This window comes from Dipodomys ordii, unplaced genomic scaffold, assembly GCF_000151885.1.
Source record: "Dipodomys ordii isolate 6190 unplaced genomic scaffold, Dord_2.0 Scaffold21, whole genome shotgun sequence".
Classification (NCBI taxonomy): Eukaryota; Metazoa; Chordata; class Mammalia; order Rodentia; family Heteromyidae; genus Dipodomys; species Dipodomys ordii.
In genome coordinates this window covers 5,851,806-5,869,732 of record NW_012267237.1, presented here as the reverse complement: position 1 = coordinate 5,869,732, position 17,927 = coordinate 5,851,806, and the positions used below count along the sequence as shown (strand labels likewise).

At 38.9% G+C, this 17,927-nt stretch overlaps 1 protein-coding gene across 1 annotated transcript in view; it reads left to right on the top strand.

The window, feature by feature from the left end:
• Positions 1–17,927, top strand: part of Sema5a (sema domain, seven thrombospondin repeats (type 1 and type 1-like), transmembrane domain (TM) and short cytoplasmic domain, (semaphorin) 5A) — a 242,964-nt gene that overhangs the window by 1,080 nt on the left and 223,957 nt on the right. The window lies entirely within an intron of this gene.

Genomic DNA, 17,927 nt, shown 5'->3' with positions numbered 1-17,927 from the left:
TTCCCTTCCCTTCTTCCCTCCCTTTGTAGTTCTATGAAGGACTTGCCATTTATAAAGCAGTTTATGAAGACACTGCATGGTGATTAATGTCACCCCTTTGAGCATTTTCACCTGTCCCTCTCCTATGTACCCCTTTCCTTGCTTTTCTTAATTTTGTAGGCTATGTAGTATATTCCTGACTACATTCTCCTCCTCTTCCCTTCATTCATCCATCCCTTTCCCCTAGATCCGGCCCCATCTCTTTCAAGTACCTTCTTTCTGGTGTGTATTTGGTTGAATTTCGACTTTGTCTTTCTAAGGAATTACACTATTTGAGTTCTCCCTTGAAAATCTTACAATGTTATGCTTTAAATTCAGCTCCTCTCATAATTCAGCTCCTTTACAATACCAGTATAATAACAAGTAAAGAAAATTCTAACAGTGAGTACATAAAACCATAAGATATCTAGTGAGTATAGAGAGATTTCTGTTGGTCTTAAGAAGACATACATTCTTTAGTTAACAGGGTGGATAAATGAGCAACTGTATAAGTTCTTTACATTGCAAATGGTTGACATATTTTTCACATCTCCTTTTAGTTTTGCTTTTTGTTACCCATGCAAAGTAATTGTCGAAGAAACAGAAATATTTTACTCTAAGGGAAACTAGTGCATTCTGCCATTGCATCCTGTCTTTATTGTTAAGTTTCTCTGCCCCACATGTCTCTGTGAATCTGCAGTGGTAGCAGGAGACCTGGTTAGAGTCAGGCTTGAAGTGTTTTTCTTGCCAGTGTCATGGTCATGCTATAGAGTCTCATCATCAAACAGAGAATGTTTGCTTGGGAAGTAAGGGGTTATTCATGATAACTATCTGAATCTACCTATTCATTCATGAGTGCAAAACCGAGAGTTTAGAAATTTTTACTCTTTGTTCCTATAATGCAATGCTTTGGTATAAACTAACTTTCCTTCATCAATCATTTGGATATCTTCTTGAAAATGCAACCCATTTAGATAAGGCATAATAACAGCTTCCGCTACCACCCCCTGATTTTGGGTGAGATTAGTGGGTTGATCTTTTACACCCAACTAGTCATCCATTGATCATTCTAATGGACGCAAAGAGGCTGCATTTCTGCTTTGTTATTCCACGAAGTAGCATTACATTCATACACAGATTTGAACATATTTGATGTATGTTCATTCATGGTAGCTTTTACCCTCATAACTGGTAGAATTTTGGCCTTTCAAGTCTTGGGAAGCCTATTGAAGAAGGTGGATTCCTGAGTTCATATAGTATCTGTCACTCAGGTAATCTTTGGAAGGTATTTACTGTGTGTAGTCAAAAACGACTTCTTTCCCTAGCATCTTTCCATAGTTGTGGGAATCTTTCATGTGAACTCCAGCATGTGTTTACAGAGAACACTGCTAAGGAAACATTAAAGAAAAAAAACTGTATAGTGTGAACTCACTTGAAGCTTCCAACACATCTACAGGACTCCAGGCTCTTTCTTAACATTTTCCAATTTTATGTTTTCTCCCTTGTGCAGAATCCGAGTCTCTACAGGTCAATGTAATTAATCCTGCAGCACACACTCCATCATTTCCAGCTCCATGAAACCTAGTTTCTTGTGATTATTGAAAGTCCTTGAAGATGAACTTTTGGTCCTCAGGATATGTGATTTTATTGAGGAAATGAAGCCAAATTATGTTTTAAAATCATTAGAAAGGATTTCCTTCTGTGTAGTTGTGTCACCAACCCAAAATTATGTTAATTTTAGTTGTTTTCATTAAGCTTTTGATCTTTAGAGGTTCAAAGTGAAAGTAATAACACAAGAATATTCAGAGGGATCTGTGTTTGCTCTCAGTTTTTTCTACCCTCGTCCCTGTCTCTCTGCATTTACCCAAATCCTCTATCTATCTATCTATCTGTCTGTCTGTCTGTCTGTCTGTCTATCTATCTCACAGTCCATTGTTCCTTCATAATAAAATCCTTGTAGATGTATACACACACAAATATGTTCCTAGCCTCTTGGCTATGAGGTTACTTCTTGGTGGAATAGTTTTTCATCAGGTTGGGCCATGTGGTTTTCCATTGTGATGCACTCCAGCCTTCTCATTTCCTTGCCATTGAAGGATTCTTGGTTATGTTCTGTCATTACTCCACAGTGAATAATGCCCCTGCAAACATTGCTTAAATTGTTGGCACAGTGTTACTAGAAGCAATTCTTAATATTGGGTTTTCTGTGTTAAAGGCATAGGTGTTTTGGTTAGATGTGGAAGGGAATCCTGTATTTCTATCATTCCAGTGTTTGTCTCACAGAAGGTTTTTCTAGCAGAGAGGTCGTAGGCTTTAGGATTGGGTCTAGACCCATTGTTAATAAATCACATCCGAGACTTCTTTTTAAATTTTGTTTTATTGTAAAGGTGCTGTACAGAGGGTTAGAGTTACATGAGTAAGTTAAAGAGAACATTTCTTGTCAAACATTTGCATTATTTTAAAATTTGGGCTCTTGTTCTAATGGACATATATTATGAGTAGTGTCTATGCTACATATTGAAGCAGTAAAGGCAAAAGCTTCCTCTTCTGTTAATGGAGTTTGGAGTACATTTAGGACTGTGAACCAGATGGTCTTTGTGTCAGACTGTCACATGTCTGTGTTGAGTTCTGTGGAGGCTAGAAGAGGATCATGCAGGCTAGACAGCCCAGGCTATAGGAGGCAGGTAAGGGATGCACCTAAGATAAGTCTATCTTAGAACAGAGTCCCAAATGAAGGCTGGAAGGTGCTTATGAAACTCAGGATGGTGCTGATTTTTTAGGGAGATGAAAAGAACAAGTATAAGTCCTGAGGTGAGGGATGTAGTATCACAGGTTTTGGCAAATGCCCTGTACACTAAGTGGGACATCTTTAAGTTTAAGTCCTGGGACAAATGCTGAGGATTGGTGAGGACTCGGTAATTGCATGGCATCCACAGGCACCTGAGCACTCTTGTTCTCTATCTGGAGGATGACCAAGTTGGTGGCAGGAGGCTGCTACCTGATCTCTGCAATCAAAGGCAGCAGGAATGAGGAGCTGAAGTCAGACAGGGTGGCAGAATATAGGGAGGCAGAAAGGCAGGGTGCATTCTGGGAACCTGAGTTAACTGGCTCATGGTTTCTTGGATGTAGGACAGCTGGAGGAGGAAGCTCTGAGGGAAATAGGCCCATTCTTGGATCTTGATTCCAGTAAAATCTTGAAAAGGAACAAAGTGAGAGATAGGCAAAGCCTGTAGTCCTGGGAGCCGCCTGCCCAAGGGTTTATGGCGTTGAAAGCAATCCACCTGGAAGCTCGGAAAAGCAAGCTTTCTGAGAGGGAGGCGCCCCCCGAGTCCGATGACACAGCGCTCAAGGCAGAGATGTTGGGCAGAAGTAGAGGATGGACCTTTCCTGCTTTTTCTGAGACTTTATGTATATAACTGAAGGTTGTAGGTGCTTGAGCCTGAGTCAGTCATGATCAATCAGCTTTCCATAACAAATGGGTATAAAATGTGTGGCCCAAAGCTCAGAAATAACTCCTCTTACAGCCTCGAAGGCTGGCAGTCCTCAGGCAAGGGCCATGCTCTCCCTGATGGCTCAGGACAGAATCCCTCTTTGCTTCTTTCTAGGGTTTTGTGATGTCAGCAAGCCTCAGTTTATAGGTTCATAATACTGCGTCCACATCCTTGATCTCATGATGTTCTGAGTCTGTCTCTTTGCATTTTCCTTTTCTTCTAAGTTCTTCTGTTGTAGTTAACACCAACTACAATTCAACATAACCGCATCTCAAAGGGTACTGTTTCCCAGCGATGCCACACCACGTGTGCCAGTGCTTATGTCTTCAATATGACATTTTTTGGAGGCTGTAGTTCAACCTGTAGCATGATATTTCTCAGCATAGATACAGGGAAAGGCTGGTGAAGAAACCAGATAAGTGGGATGATATAAGTGGGCTGGTAAATGAGATATAAAAGAAGAGGACTATTAGGGGGATTGAAGAGAGGAAGCAAGTTTTAAAAGGTCATTATTGAAGCATCTTTAAATAGTGTTGGGAAGCAGTAGGTTAAGGAAAAGCTGCAATGGGGAGAGAATTAATCAGGCCCTCATATCACTATGCTATAGGATATGGGAGGATCTTGAGTTCAGGTGAAGGGTTAGCTCCACCTCCAGTGAGCCAGAGGAAGGGAAGGAGGCCAGAGAACCAAGGTGAATGACAACTAGTGGGTGAAGGGATGGAGTGAGAGGTCCTGAGATTCTGGATAAGAAGGCCACATGCCAAGAGTCTGGGGTTTCCGTCTGAGAAGGAAGAGGGTCCCTATAGAAAGGATAAGGCTGCTGATTACATGTGTCCTGGACACACACACACACACACACACACACACACACACACTCACGCTTCTCAGAGGGTCCCTATAGAAAGGATAAGGCTGCTGATTACATGTGTCCTGGACACACACACACACACACACACACACACACACACACACCACACACACACACACACACACACACACACACACACACACACACACGCTTCTCCGTGGATGTTAGGGGCTCTGTGGATCTTGGGTATGGATTATGTCACAGCAAACACGCGAGCCCCTACTTTGGCACATAAATACCTTTTTGTAAGGCAGGTCTGTACATTGAAGTTTGTGCACATATCTTGAAACACTGATAAGGAAGAAATTAAAGAATCAGATCATCTCCACTTTTAATGACCGTGCCTTTAAAACGCTATGATTTAGGATTATGGGTTTCACCTATTCTGCACAAAAAGCTGATCTGCAATCTTCATTGCTAAGCACCCAGGCACATTTTGTCAATGTCTTGCTCCACCTCACCTGGCCATACAGAAGATTCTGGCAGGATCTGTTTTCCCCTCAGCTTTGTAAAATATTTGCCTCCCTGTGTGGCAGAGTTCTTTGCTTAGCATGCTCTAACAGCTTGCTGTGTTTGCAGGGTTGCTTTCTTGCCTGTGTGCTCTGGAGTGTTTGGCCTTGATTGTGCAGTGGCTGCTAAAATATCCTGACCCATTACCCACACGCATTCACACCAATGCCCTTGTCATTTGCCTAAATGTCTGTTCCAACAAGTAGGGGAAAGAAGTCAGCCTACAAACCACGGGCTTCTCAGCATGCTCACAGAGCCCCATAACCATCTCTGAAATTGGTTTTAAATGTTTAATATCTACTCCTGGTGATTGTGCCATGTTCTGCTTTTGTTTGTTTATTGATTAAAGTTTACCCAGTGTGCTGGCTATTTAGAGATGGTGCTCTAGTGAATGGAATTGGTTTGTGGAGAGTAATTTCCCATTTTGCTCAGAGAAAGACCTCTGGGGGCTCTCCTGTCAACTAAAGCCTGCTTTGCCTTGGAACCTTATAATCATGACTAATTTTGAGGCCTTTCTTCAGTGTCATTGATGGCAACATTTAGTACTAGTGCCCAGGATTACTCTGGTTTGCAGAATCCGCCAGGGCCCAACTGATTTTTATATCCAGATCCCTGAGACTTGTATTTTTCCTTTAACTCTTTGGTGTGCTTCTGAGTGTCTTGTTAGGTATAGGTTCAATAATTGACCCAAGAGTTGTTTTAGAATTTATTGGTACAGTTGCGTGGACTCTAATGTTTGTCTTTTTTTTTAAGTGGTAAAAGGTGATTTATTGGTGGGCAGCTCATAAAGATTGATGTCCTAAAAGGCACAGTGCACCTCAAACCCCGATGTGAATGCGTGTTCCGTATCAGCCTGGGACCTTCACCATCTTATTTTTCACTTCTTGCTGTAGCTGGCCTGACAGGCAGATGCCGCCCGACCAGCGATGGGTTGCAAACGGGTCTCACAAACTGTTTTTTGGGTAGGCTGTCTTTGAATTGTGATCCTCCTGCAAGTCCTGGGGTTAGGGGTTTTATCACAGGTCCCTTAATTCATATGGCATTCGGATAGAGGAGTGTCAATTTCTGGTCCATGTCTTTTCCTGAGTGAGCTGCTGCTGGGCTAAGCTGTGGAGTTACACGTCGCTCTGCTGAGGATCTCACGTTTACGTGGCTGCCTTTATTTACACATGTGATGGAAGAAATTTTATTCTTACACTATAACATGAATGACTTTTTCATAGACCTTTATTTCTCTTTTACGTTATGTAATTATATTACATTCTATGTCTGCAGATGTTAGAAGCATTGCTTTGTTAATTGCTGATGAGAAAAATATCCAGTGTGATTTGTAACTGTCTATTTTTTATGTGAATTGCTAGGAGCTCCCAGTCCTCTGGCTTTGCCACTACCCTGATAACGGCCACTCCTGCCCATAGTCCTGGCCCCTGTCATCTCCACTTGATGTGCACATGTAGCTGGCTCCCTTGACATTGCTTAGTCTGCTATTACTTCTCTCTTTGGTGCTGGAGAAAATAGAACTTGTACAAGCTCAGTTGCTTCAAAAGGAGAAAACACTCTATCCTATTAGAAAACAAGAGTAGAGATGCTAGAAGGGCCAAGGGTGTCTTTTCTATACCAGGCTCCATGTGTGTCCCATGATTCCCTGTGTGTCTCCTGAATTCATATGTGTTACATAGCTCTATGCTTCATGACCTCCACTGTGTCCCATAGCTCCTTGTATGTTCCACTACTTCATGTGTGTCTCTAGCATTCATGTTTGTCCCAAGGCTCTACATGTGTTGCATGGTTCAGTGTGTATCTCACAGCTCTTAATGTGTTTCTTTTATGCTCTGTTTTCTCTCTGGGTTTTGGTTGGCTGGGGTCTGAAGTGTCACATTTGCATGTACTGTTATTACCCTGGTTGTCTTTTGCTTCTTCTTTAGGATCCAGTGCTTTTGTTTCATGAAAGGGCCTACTTAATTATGTTTAGAGATCCTATAAAATTTCAGAGATTCTAGGCTCTAAGACTTTATACACATTGGGCAAAATTGCTTCTAGCATTTTTTCTCCATTCCTCTGGTTTCACACTTGCCATCATGTCTTTAAGAAATCATACAAATTAGTGATTGCATGATGGTTCCTTCCATTTATGAGGAGAAATTAGGAAAGTTAAAAAATCAAATATAGGGCTGGGAAGGTGGCTTATGGTAGAGTGCTTTCTCTGCATGCATGAGGACCTGAGTTCGATTCCTTGGTACCAGATAAGTAGAAAAAGCTGGAAGTGGCACTGTGGCTCAAGTGGTAGAGCACTACTTTGAGCTGAAGAGCTGAGAGACAGTGCCCAAGCCCAGAGTTCAGGCCCCATGACCAATCCCCCCCCTAAAAAAATCAAATGTAGATTGTATGAAGTGGATTCTGATGTTTTTTAAAAAGTTCAGCATAACTGCACATGGTGCTACACATTTGTACTCACAAATTCTATATAGTCTGAAGCAGGAGAATTGAATATTCAAGCCCCTTACTTTGTGTATGTGTGTACATACATATGTGTAAACACATATACATAGATATAGTATAGATAACTGCTTCAGATGAGAGATTTTTGTTTTCCTCAGAAGAAATTAAGATTTCCATAACCACATGTATTCTCTCATTTCTACACATGATTTCAGTGATCCTCTGAGGGTTTACTTGGGTAGAGAATGTGGTTATGGATCCTTAAAGAGTCCTTTGTTCTATAAATAATTCATCTTCTGCTGTTATGGATTATGCTGAAAGTTTTATATGATTTAATATCAAAATCACAATGGCAAAATACAAATACTTATTTGCAAGTAAAGCAACTAAGATTTAAGCTCATTGCCTGTTTTTATATTATAGACTGCATTTAAGAATGCAGTTCCATTTTAAAAGTATCTCTAATTTCCTGTTTGGGGAAAGGGAATATTAAAAACGTAGAGCTCTTCAACACATAGATGTACACTTCGTCTTCAGCAAAGCAGAGAGGTAGTGGAAGAAAATACAGCATATAGGAAGCTTTTACACAGAATGAACTGGCTCTCCAGTGCCTGGATTGTGCTTGTATGTTTTCATTGGTCTTTGTTGAAAGCTGAGTCTCTATGTACATATTTATAAGTAATGATTAAGCTTTAAAATTGTTTATAGATTTTGTGATACTTTTGCTGCTGCTGAAATAACTGATAAGTTTGAACATTTATCTGTATTTTATCTTCAAATACAGTTTGAACTATTTTTTTATTAGCTTGTGTCAAAAAGAAAAAAATGTATTTATTTTTAACAGGAATCTAAAAATGATGTGTCAGGGGTAAGCAAAGCAGAGAGAAGGTGCAGATTAATAGAGAGAGGAAAGGTAGCCACATATAGTTATTATATTCAGTGACCATATGTAAAAATCTAACTGTGTAACTTAGGGTATGGATGGTTTGGGAAAGATGGAGGAGAAAAATGGAAGAGGTAACTCTGATCAAGATGCATTGTATGCATAATTTGAATTGGAACTCTTTGTAAATCTAGCTAAAATAAAAAAAGAGAAAAAGGAACTAGAATAAGAGATGCTAAAGAAGAGAAATTTGTTTTATTTATACATTTCAAACACATTGCTTTATGGTTGAAGTAGTAAAATATGATCAAACTGATAATAAGAGTTTATAAAATTATTGTCATGATTTTGTATTTATTATTTATTATTTGGCTTTACTACGTTATTGTAGTTTTTAATCATACATTGTTGACTTTCAAAGTATTAAATGGACAATTTATCTGTTTCTCAGGATAATGGTAGATAAAATTTTTCATCTGATTTCATGTATGAAAGAAGAGTTGGTGATTAAATGTAAGGTAAATGACGTTTTAATTTAAACAGTACTTATTTAGATTGTAAACTATAATCATAATTACATTTGGAGACTAAGAATTATGCCAACTCATGTAGCTGGCAATGTTAAAATTCCTCTGTTATCAAGAGGACAACAAAAGCCTGAATTTTCTAAATTTTAGTATTTTTTCTTTTCTTTTTTAAAAATTATCTTTGACTATTTGTAGACAGGGCTTTCAATTCAACATGCCAGTTTATGAGTACAAGGCATCTCCTTCAATGTCATAGAATGTTCTCAAGTTTAATCGGTACTTAAAAGCTTTTATTTTGCTTCAGAAGGAGTTGTGCTTTTCTATTTTATTTTTACCTATTTACTTTTTGTACCAGGACTGGAGCCTCACAATCTTGCTTAGCTTTTTCACTCCATGCTGGTGTTCTGCCCCTTGAACTACAGCTCCATTTTTGGCTTTTTGGTGCTCAATTGGAGATAAGAATCTCACAGACTTTCCTGCCTGATCTGGTTTTAAACCTTGGTCCTCAGATCTTAGCCTCTGAGCAGTGAGGACTACAGGTCTGTGTCAGCAGTTTCTGGCTTTAGGAGGAATTATTCTTCCACTCCCCCTTTCCTCTCTCGGGTCTCTTATGGGACTCAAGGGTAAAAGTCTGATGGGGGGGGGGAAACCAGATCACATTGTCCATGTGACCAGAAGCACTGCTATTCTTTTTCATAACCAAGGTCATTGTTGAGCCCATAATGACATTGACAGTGATGTTGCGAGCTAACGCATCAAAATGAATGGTTTCATTCAAGAAGGTTATAACACAGTTGTGCTAATGCTGTTTGTCCAATCCCACCTTGAAAGTACCTGTGGACAGCATGCTAGACAGCTTGTGAACCCTATTATCTAAAATCAATGAAGCAAGAAACTGACATTAGAGTGCTCCTGCACTCAGGAGATTAATGATTGTCATTCTCATTTGTAGTTTTGATTTTTTTCATCACTCATTTCTCTGGCTTCAGTACACAGAGCATTTGAGCTTTTGTTTGTTTGAAGATAAAAGTAGAGGTCCAGTTTATTAGTAATGCAGTCAATATTTATTGAGTGCATATTAGGTGATGAAAATTGGTTTTGTTATTGGAGTTACCCCAGTAAGCAAAACAGAGATGTATCCTGGCCACAATGAGTTTACATTCTGTTAGACAGCCAGCAGTAATAAGGAGAGATGATGGATTCCATCTTGGTGTAGGGGTTGAGGGGCAGTCGGAGTTAAAGGAGCAGCTGGTCGAGGGAAAGAGGGAATGCTGGTATTGCCAAGGTCCTTAGGAATGTTCCATAGGTACCTTGCCCCTCTACACCACACGTGGCTCTTTCCTTTCTTACTCTATTTTAATACCAAGCACACACTAATTGCACATATTAAGTGGGGTAGATTGTAATAATTGATTGTTTATATAATGTGTAATAATCAAGTCACAGTAATTAGCATCTCCTAAATGTTTATCATTTATTTTTGTCATGGGAACATTGATTAGAACTCCTTTGTTTTAGTTTTTGACAAAATACATAATACATTCATTGTGTCATCTTCATTGTGGTCAAGGAGGGCTGGACAGGGAATCGGCCACATGGCCCAGGCTCTTTACTACTTGGCTGTTGTTGGGATGAAAAGTAGCAAGAGCTGGAGCAGCCAAGAGGGTCCCCTGTGTGCCTGTTAGTTGTGCAGCGGTCCCAGGGTCCTTCAGGCCCCCCCCCCAGGCAGCGTGTGACCAATTCCTACCCAAGTCACAGATGATGGACAAGACCTCCCTCTCAGTTCAGTCCATTTCTGTAGCAGTAGCTCATCTCTGTTTTCCACCCATTATTCTTTTTGCCATCCCAGATTCTCTCCTTCTTTCTTTTGCTTTTTCTTTTCCTATAATATATACATAGCCACTCTTGATACAATATTTTCTATACTGGAACTGTCTTACAGGACTTTATTCCTAATCAGATCTTGACTCTTAAAGAACTATCTACTCAGCCATGTACGTAATGACTTGAGGCTGTAATCCCAGCTTAAAAGACAAAAACAGGAGGATCATGAATTCAAAGGCTAGCTTGGAAAATGTTACCAAGACTTTATCTCAAAATTAAATGAAAAAGCAGAGAAAAGCCAAAGATCATAGTTCAAGTGGTAGAGTGCTAGACTCTGATTTCAGATTCCTGTACAGGGAAAAGAGAAGGGGGAGGAGGCAAAGAAGAATGATGGAAAAAGAAGAGGAAGGAAGAAGAAAAGAAGGAAAAGTAGGAAGAGGATCATTAGCATCTGAGATGACAATAACCAGCAACAAAATCAACAGGACGATGATAAAGAAAGAGCCACTAAGTGTGGACTTAAATTTTGTGATTGTGTCGCCCATGTACAAGCCGAGGAAATAGCTTTCCTTGTGACCATGAAGGCAAGTATGAAGACCCTGAGGTTGGGGTATACTAAGAAGGTTGAGTAAATGCAGAGAGACTAGGGCATCCGGAATGATGTGGGTCCCAGGGCAGAGTAACAGATGTGAATTTAGGGGCTAAATAGGATTCGGGCCCTGTAGAACCACTAAGACTTTGGCTTAAAATTTTTAGTGAGATTGGAAATGACTAGACTATTTTAGATTGGGGAAGATGTGCTATGATGTGCTTATAAAAATCACTCCCGTGCTGGGGTAGAATGGGTGGGCGAGGTGTATGGCAGGGAAATCACACAAGGTTGGTGAGTGATTGGCTCAAGCGACTGGCTCCTGTGATGATTTTTGCAGCTTACATGAGAGACAGTAGTTGTATTCTGGATATGAGCCTTTGTGCTGTGAGAGAAATATCAGGATAAGGATGATTCTAGGCCTTGAAGTTGGAACTTAGTGCAAGGAGTAATATTTGTGCATGTTTACTTTATATGAAGGTACATCATAAACTTGTAACTGATACTGTAAAATCTAACATTAAAATAGCTTTGTGCTGGGTACCTGTAGCACCGATCCTAGCTAAATGAGGAAGCTGAGATCAGGGAATCATGGCTCAAAGCCAGCCCAAGGAGGAAAGTCAATGAGATTCTTATCTCTAATTAACAACTGAGCCAAAAGTGGAGCTGTAGCTCATGTGGTAACACCAGCCTTGAGAAAAAGTTTTCAATGACAGCCAGTCCCAAGATTGTTCCCTCCTGCCCCCCCTACACACGCGTGTGCACACACACGAACACGCATATACACACACTCTAGCTGGCTTTGAGTCTAAATATGATGCTTCGAAGTATCAGCAGTTTGTTAAACCTCTGAGATACAATAATTTGAGAAGTTACCACTTATGACTAGCATGGGAAAGCTTAGTACTTGGTCTTTAATTATGATTTTTTTCCTGTGTTTTAACATCAATTCTTCTAAAATGCAATGATAGGATCAGAATTTCTTATTTAGCAACTAAAGAGAAATATAAAATCTATACATTCATGGTTAAGCCCGATTTAAATATGTTTCTGAATTTTTTTACAATAATGGTGAATAATAATATAAGCCTCATGTATTCAAGTTTAGAACTCATTAATTCTTTTATTTCTTAATTCTAAAGGCTTTGTCATACCATAACAAAGAAGATCCACAAAACAGAAGGCTGCAAATCACAGATCTCCCATTCAGTCATGGGGAAATAAAATCGTAGACAGCCAACCCAAAAAATCAAGGTTTAAATCCGAAACCTAAATTAATTTTCTCTGGGAATACCATGTAAAACAAAGAAGCATTTATGATACAGTTTTCAATTCTAATATCTAATAATTACTTGTGGAAATTGTAGACAGATGGTTAGAGAATTTCTATCACATTTGTCTTTTGTTCAAGATCTGGAAAATCAATTTTTAAAAATTGTTATTATAAGTTGAAAATGATAAAGTGACTTAGCTCCTGGCTGTGATGCAGAAAGGGATTTGATTTACTCACTTACTGAAGATCAGAAAACAAGGTTAAATATTAAAAACTAAAATTTCAGATAAGGTACAATAGGCAGAGGAAAAGAAGATTGTAATCACATAAGAAAAGGCAGAAGGTGGCTTTTTTTTTTAAACCAGTCCTGGGGCTTGAACTTAGGCCTGGGCACTGTCTTTGAGCTTCTTTTGCTCAAGTCTAGCAGTGCACCACTTGAGCCCCAGTAACACTTCAGGCTTTTAATGTTTATGTGGTACTGAGGAATTGAACCCAGGGCTTCATGCATGCTAGGCAGGCATTCTACCACTAAGCCACATTCCCAGCCCAGGCAGATCCTTTTCACATCCTAGTTTGGTGATTGCTAGTGCCAGCAATGAACACATTAGAATCAAACTCAAATAATCAGTAAGAAAATGACAGGTGAAAATTATGTTGGAAGTTAAGTGAAACAATTATATATAATCTGTGACTCAAAACCATCTCAGGGGAAAAATCTAAAATATTTTCTCAAAATAAAAGCATACTTCATCCAAATTTGTGACATGAAGCTAAAGCAGATCATGGAGAAATTTCTAGCATCTTTGCTTATATTAATAATGGCAAAAGGCTTTGTTAAGTAGCAACTCCTTTGTACAGCTACTTAAAGATAATGTGTATGTGTGTGTATGTGTGTATGTATTATTTAAATGAAGAATGGCAATATTCTCTCTACACACACACACACACACACACTAATGAAACACAGCTAACTCAAGAAAGAAAAAAGGAAGATAGGAGTATAAATCGGTTAAGTGGATTATAATGAAGAGCTGGAAAATTAAACCCAAATATTTGACAATGCCAGTCAAGTCATTAATGTCTTCTCTAATTAGTGGATGAAGAATGAGTGTAGAGAATATACTGCATAGCCATAAAGAAGAATAACAAGAAGGATCACATAGTATCATCCTATAATATGGCAATATAGATGAAATGAAAAAAAAATACTCAAGTTCATGTAAGAGTCCAGCAAACTGGACCTGGTGGTGTACCTGCAGTCCAGGCACCTTGGGAGGCTGATATACAAGATTACCTGAGGCTTGGGATTAGAAGCCAGCCTGAGCCACATGATGAAACCCTGTGTCTCAAATCGCAACGAGCTAAACAAATAAGTAGACAGATAAGCAAACCTGCCTCATTTCCATATTCATTAAAGAATTAAATTTATAGTTTAAAATATTCAACACATAAAACTTGAAGGTCAGGTGATTTCTGTTATGTTATTGCCAGAGTTTAAAGGGAAAAGAAAAACTGATCTCAATTCTACTTCCAGGTATGGGAAGTTGCCAGAACACTAAAGAGGCAATGTTACCTTGGTATCAGAGTCAGAGATGACACCCCAAAATATACAACTATAAGCCATCATTTCAGGAGTATGGTCACAGAAAGACTTAGTGCAGTGTAAGCAGTTGAATATAGCAATTGGTTAAAGAAAATACACACACTCTGTGGAAGTGAACTTTATTCCAAAATTAGGCATTGGCTAGGTATTTCCATATAAAAGTAGTAGTTGGAAGCATTGTCTCAACAGGGCATCTAAATCTAATATCCTATGAAAGTTAAGTGCTGGATGCTTTCCCCATGAATAGTTTGTTCTTTCTTCTTTTGGAAGGAAGGCTGATAGTTTTTTAATTAGAATACTGCTAGGTGACAGGTGCTGTGAAGGATGTGGTACTATTGGACTGCGTAATATTTTGGGTTGGTGCTGATAATGCCAGCTACATCAGCCTCTTAGGGCTTTTCAAAAGTTACAACCTCACCCCAGGTCTCTACAAACCTAGTTATAGATATTTGTCCAAGGATAAAACATATTGCATAATATTTACAAGGAGTGTTGTCCAGAGCAGCTTTATTTTGATAGCCTTAAACTAGAAATAACTCAAAAATTCAATGAGAATGGACCATTTCATTATGGAAAATGGAGTATTACTGGGCCATGAAAGGAAATCATGTACAAATTAATAACTAAATGAATCTGGAAGTACAGATACAAAAGAATACCTACATTGTATTATCCTATTACATAAAACCTCTAAGACAAAAATATAGTAACTATTTATCTACTGATAAATGTCTATGTGTATGAAGATACAATTACCTATAGAGATGCATTAGAGGGTATTTGATGTTAATATTTTTCTTCATGATGAAGTTGTAGGGACATGTTTTACACATTTGAGAGATATATCATGGCTTTTCCTTAATTTTATTTACCTAAATTCTATCTCAGTGTAACTCATTTAAAACTTATACAAGTCCCAATTCTCTCAGTGAAACTTGGAATTAACAAGAATATTGGATCCAATAGTCAAATTACTTAAGAAATGGCCCATGCTTGTTAAATATAATGCTAAGTTTTCCTGACATAGAGGCCAAGCATTCCATGTGAAGTTTACAATGAGAAAGATAATGACGAACAGTATGTCATGACATGTTTTGGAAAATGTGTGTATATGTTTGTGTCAGTAAGATGCTTGAAATCTGAGTTGCTCAGTCTTTAACAGAAACCACTGCAGACTGGTTCATTGGAAGCATTTGTTTACAATGTTCGTTTTTAATTTTTAAAATTTTATTGTAAAGATGCTGTACAGAGGGTTTAAAGTTATATGAGTAAGATAATGAGTACATTTCTTGTTGAACATTTCCTGAGAACTCTGCAGTTCAAGGTAACTTGATCTGAGAGAGGTAACAAGAGGGAACAAGACAGCTTCATTCCTGAACAGAGTACTCACACCAGCCAAGTCTTAGGAGGAAAATCTTCCCACTTCTGTGTTAGGAGAAGTTTTCATCCCGTCTGGGAATGGCTGATTCCTCTTCACCTTGTGAATATAAGTGATAAGAATACTTCCTATAATCAGTATATTTTAAGCTATTGAGCCAAACAATGGAGAGATGGGTCTTGCTATAGATCTTTTAGTAGACTTTCCTTTGTCTTTAAGGAAAAAATTTCTGAGTGGTTCCTAATGTCTTTCTATTGCTATAATCTTAGATAAGAAGACTCAGTGGTAAGGGTAGGGCTGTACACTCATACTTTCTGTGATTATGCAGATGGTCATATTCTAAGTTGAATAGTAGGGACCAGGAAGTTGATCTTGAAATAACATATTTTTAATTGCGTTTGTTTAGTTAAATTACAGTTGTTAGTTTCCCACTACCCTATTGGATGGAGCCCATGTGTTTTTCTGTGTACCATTGCTATATAATAGAGCTCTGTGGAGCTCTGCTCTGTATGTCTAGGCAGAGTAAGTTTTATGTCCTGTCATCCTGTCTGAGTCAGTTCTTTGGAAGTATCTTGACTTTTGAAGAACTTGTCTTGGTACAAGAAAACGACATAGTCATTATGCTTCTGCTGTTGAGTAGTTTTCTGATATAAGGTTAGTCTTATATTGTCTTCTCTCTTGGTCTCCGTTTCCTTAGGGGAAAGTGAGTGTTCTACCTTCAGAACACTTATTCTATGGTCTACCATATTCTATGGTTTCAGATGAGAAGGATACAGTCATTCTAGGGGTGTCTAGAACATTCCTTATCTCTTCAAGAAAATCTCCCAGGCCCATGGATTTCTAATTGCTACCCAGTAGGAGCCTGTATGGTAAAAGCCAAACAAAAACTGAACTTTATCCAGGTACCGATGGTTCTTGCCTATAATCCTAGCTATTCAGGAGGCTGAGATCTAAGGATCATGGTTCGAAGCCACTCTGAGCAGGGCAGGAAACTCTGTGAGACTCTTATCTCCAATTAAGTACCAGAAAACTGGAAGTAGCACTGGCTCAATGTGGTAGAGTGCTCGCCTTGAGCAAAAAAGCTCAGGGACAGGGCCCAGGTTCTGAGTTCAAGCCCCATGACTGCCAAAAGAACAAAATCAAGAAAAAAAAACCCAAACAACTTTCTATTAACATTGCTGACAAAGACTTCATTGGTCACAGTTGTTTACTAGGTTAACATTTATTTCTTATAGATGAAGAATGGCTTGAAGGTTGATTACCTTATAAAGAGATTTGAGTTATACTCTACTTAATACTGACTACTGTTTGGCTATGTGAAATCAAATAACTGAGATGAAATAATAACAAAATTTTGAGTGGTCAGTGTAGTGAAGTTTAGAGTAAATTACTATGTAGTTCTTCTGCTCTAGTCTATTAACTGGATACATTTTTGTCTGCAAGTCATACGTCATGACTTCCTAACAATTTCAGTCATGTGGATAACATAAAAATAAATCTAGAACATTCAGGGTCGAATCAGTGAGAAGCCACACTCTGTCCTTGTTCTCAGTCTGCCCCCCTGGACCTGGCTTTTGTTTCTTGCTACCTCACTTTTGCTGTGGTGACTGGAGCCATTTGACAACAGGTCTGGCTAGAGGGTAGGGTGTGACCAATGGTTTTCCTCCTTGATTATATAACAGAAACAGAAAAAAAGCAACAGCTCTCCTACGAGTTAGGTGCCAAGTAGTTTGTCAGTGGCCAGAGCTACGATGCATGGCTGCCTCTAGGTGTAAGGGGAAAGGAGGAGTCTGGGAAAAGAATGGCGGAAACATTTTGTGTACTGCAGGCCGGGGGTGAAGTCTTCTCAGGTACAATATTCAAAAGTGACCAGACAGTAATCAAGATGAATAATATATTAATGTAGTGTTTAGCATAAAATCAATGTTAATACAAGAAATCCCATGATCCACCATCTTGCCAGATCTTCCCGACAGGACCAGTATATGCTCCACTTGAGGCCTGCTGGGGTCTTGCTCTAAGTTAAACTTCACATACTGCGTTATATTATATAACATAGGGTATTCATCTTGACTAATGGGCTTTTTGGATATCCTCTGAAATTGTGTACCCTTCACTCCCAGTTACCACTGATCACTCCCAAGGTTTCACTAACCTTGCTCTTGTACTAACCCTTATTATTTAAGAACATTGGGTGCTGTTAATAAAGCACTCTTCCCGGGGAGCTCTGCTTGTCTCAGTGCTGATTATTTGGTCCTGTGTATTTTCTTATGCATTCATTCCATCAGTACTCATAATGAGTATATTTTTTGTACCTCATACCTCCTTTTCAAATGCTGATAGATCAGTAACATGCATCTTGCATTTCTCACAGGATGCTTTCTGAACTATGTGTATGAGTATTCAGCACTGTTTCCAATCAAGTAACTGCCTGGGTACACTCCTGACAAGCAATAGAAAACTTAACCCTAGCAAATTATTCCCAACTGAATCTGAAGCACCAAGGGAAAAAAATCAATACATT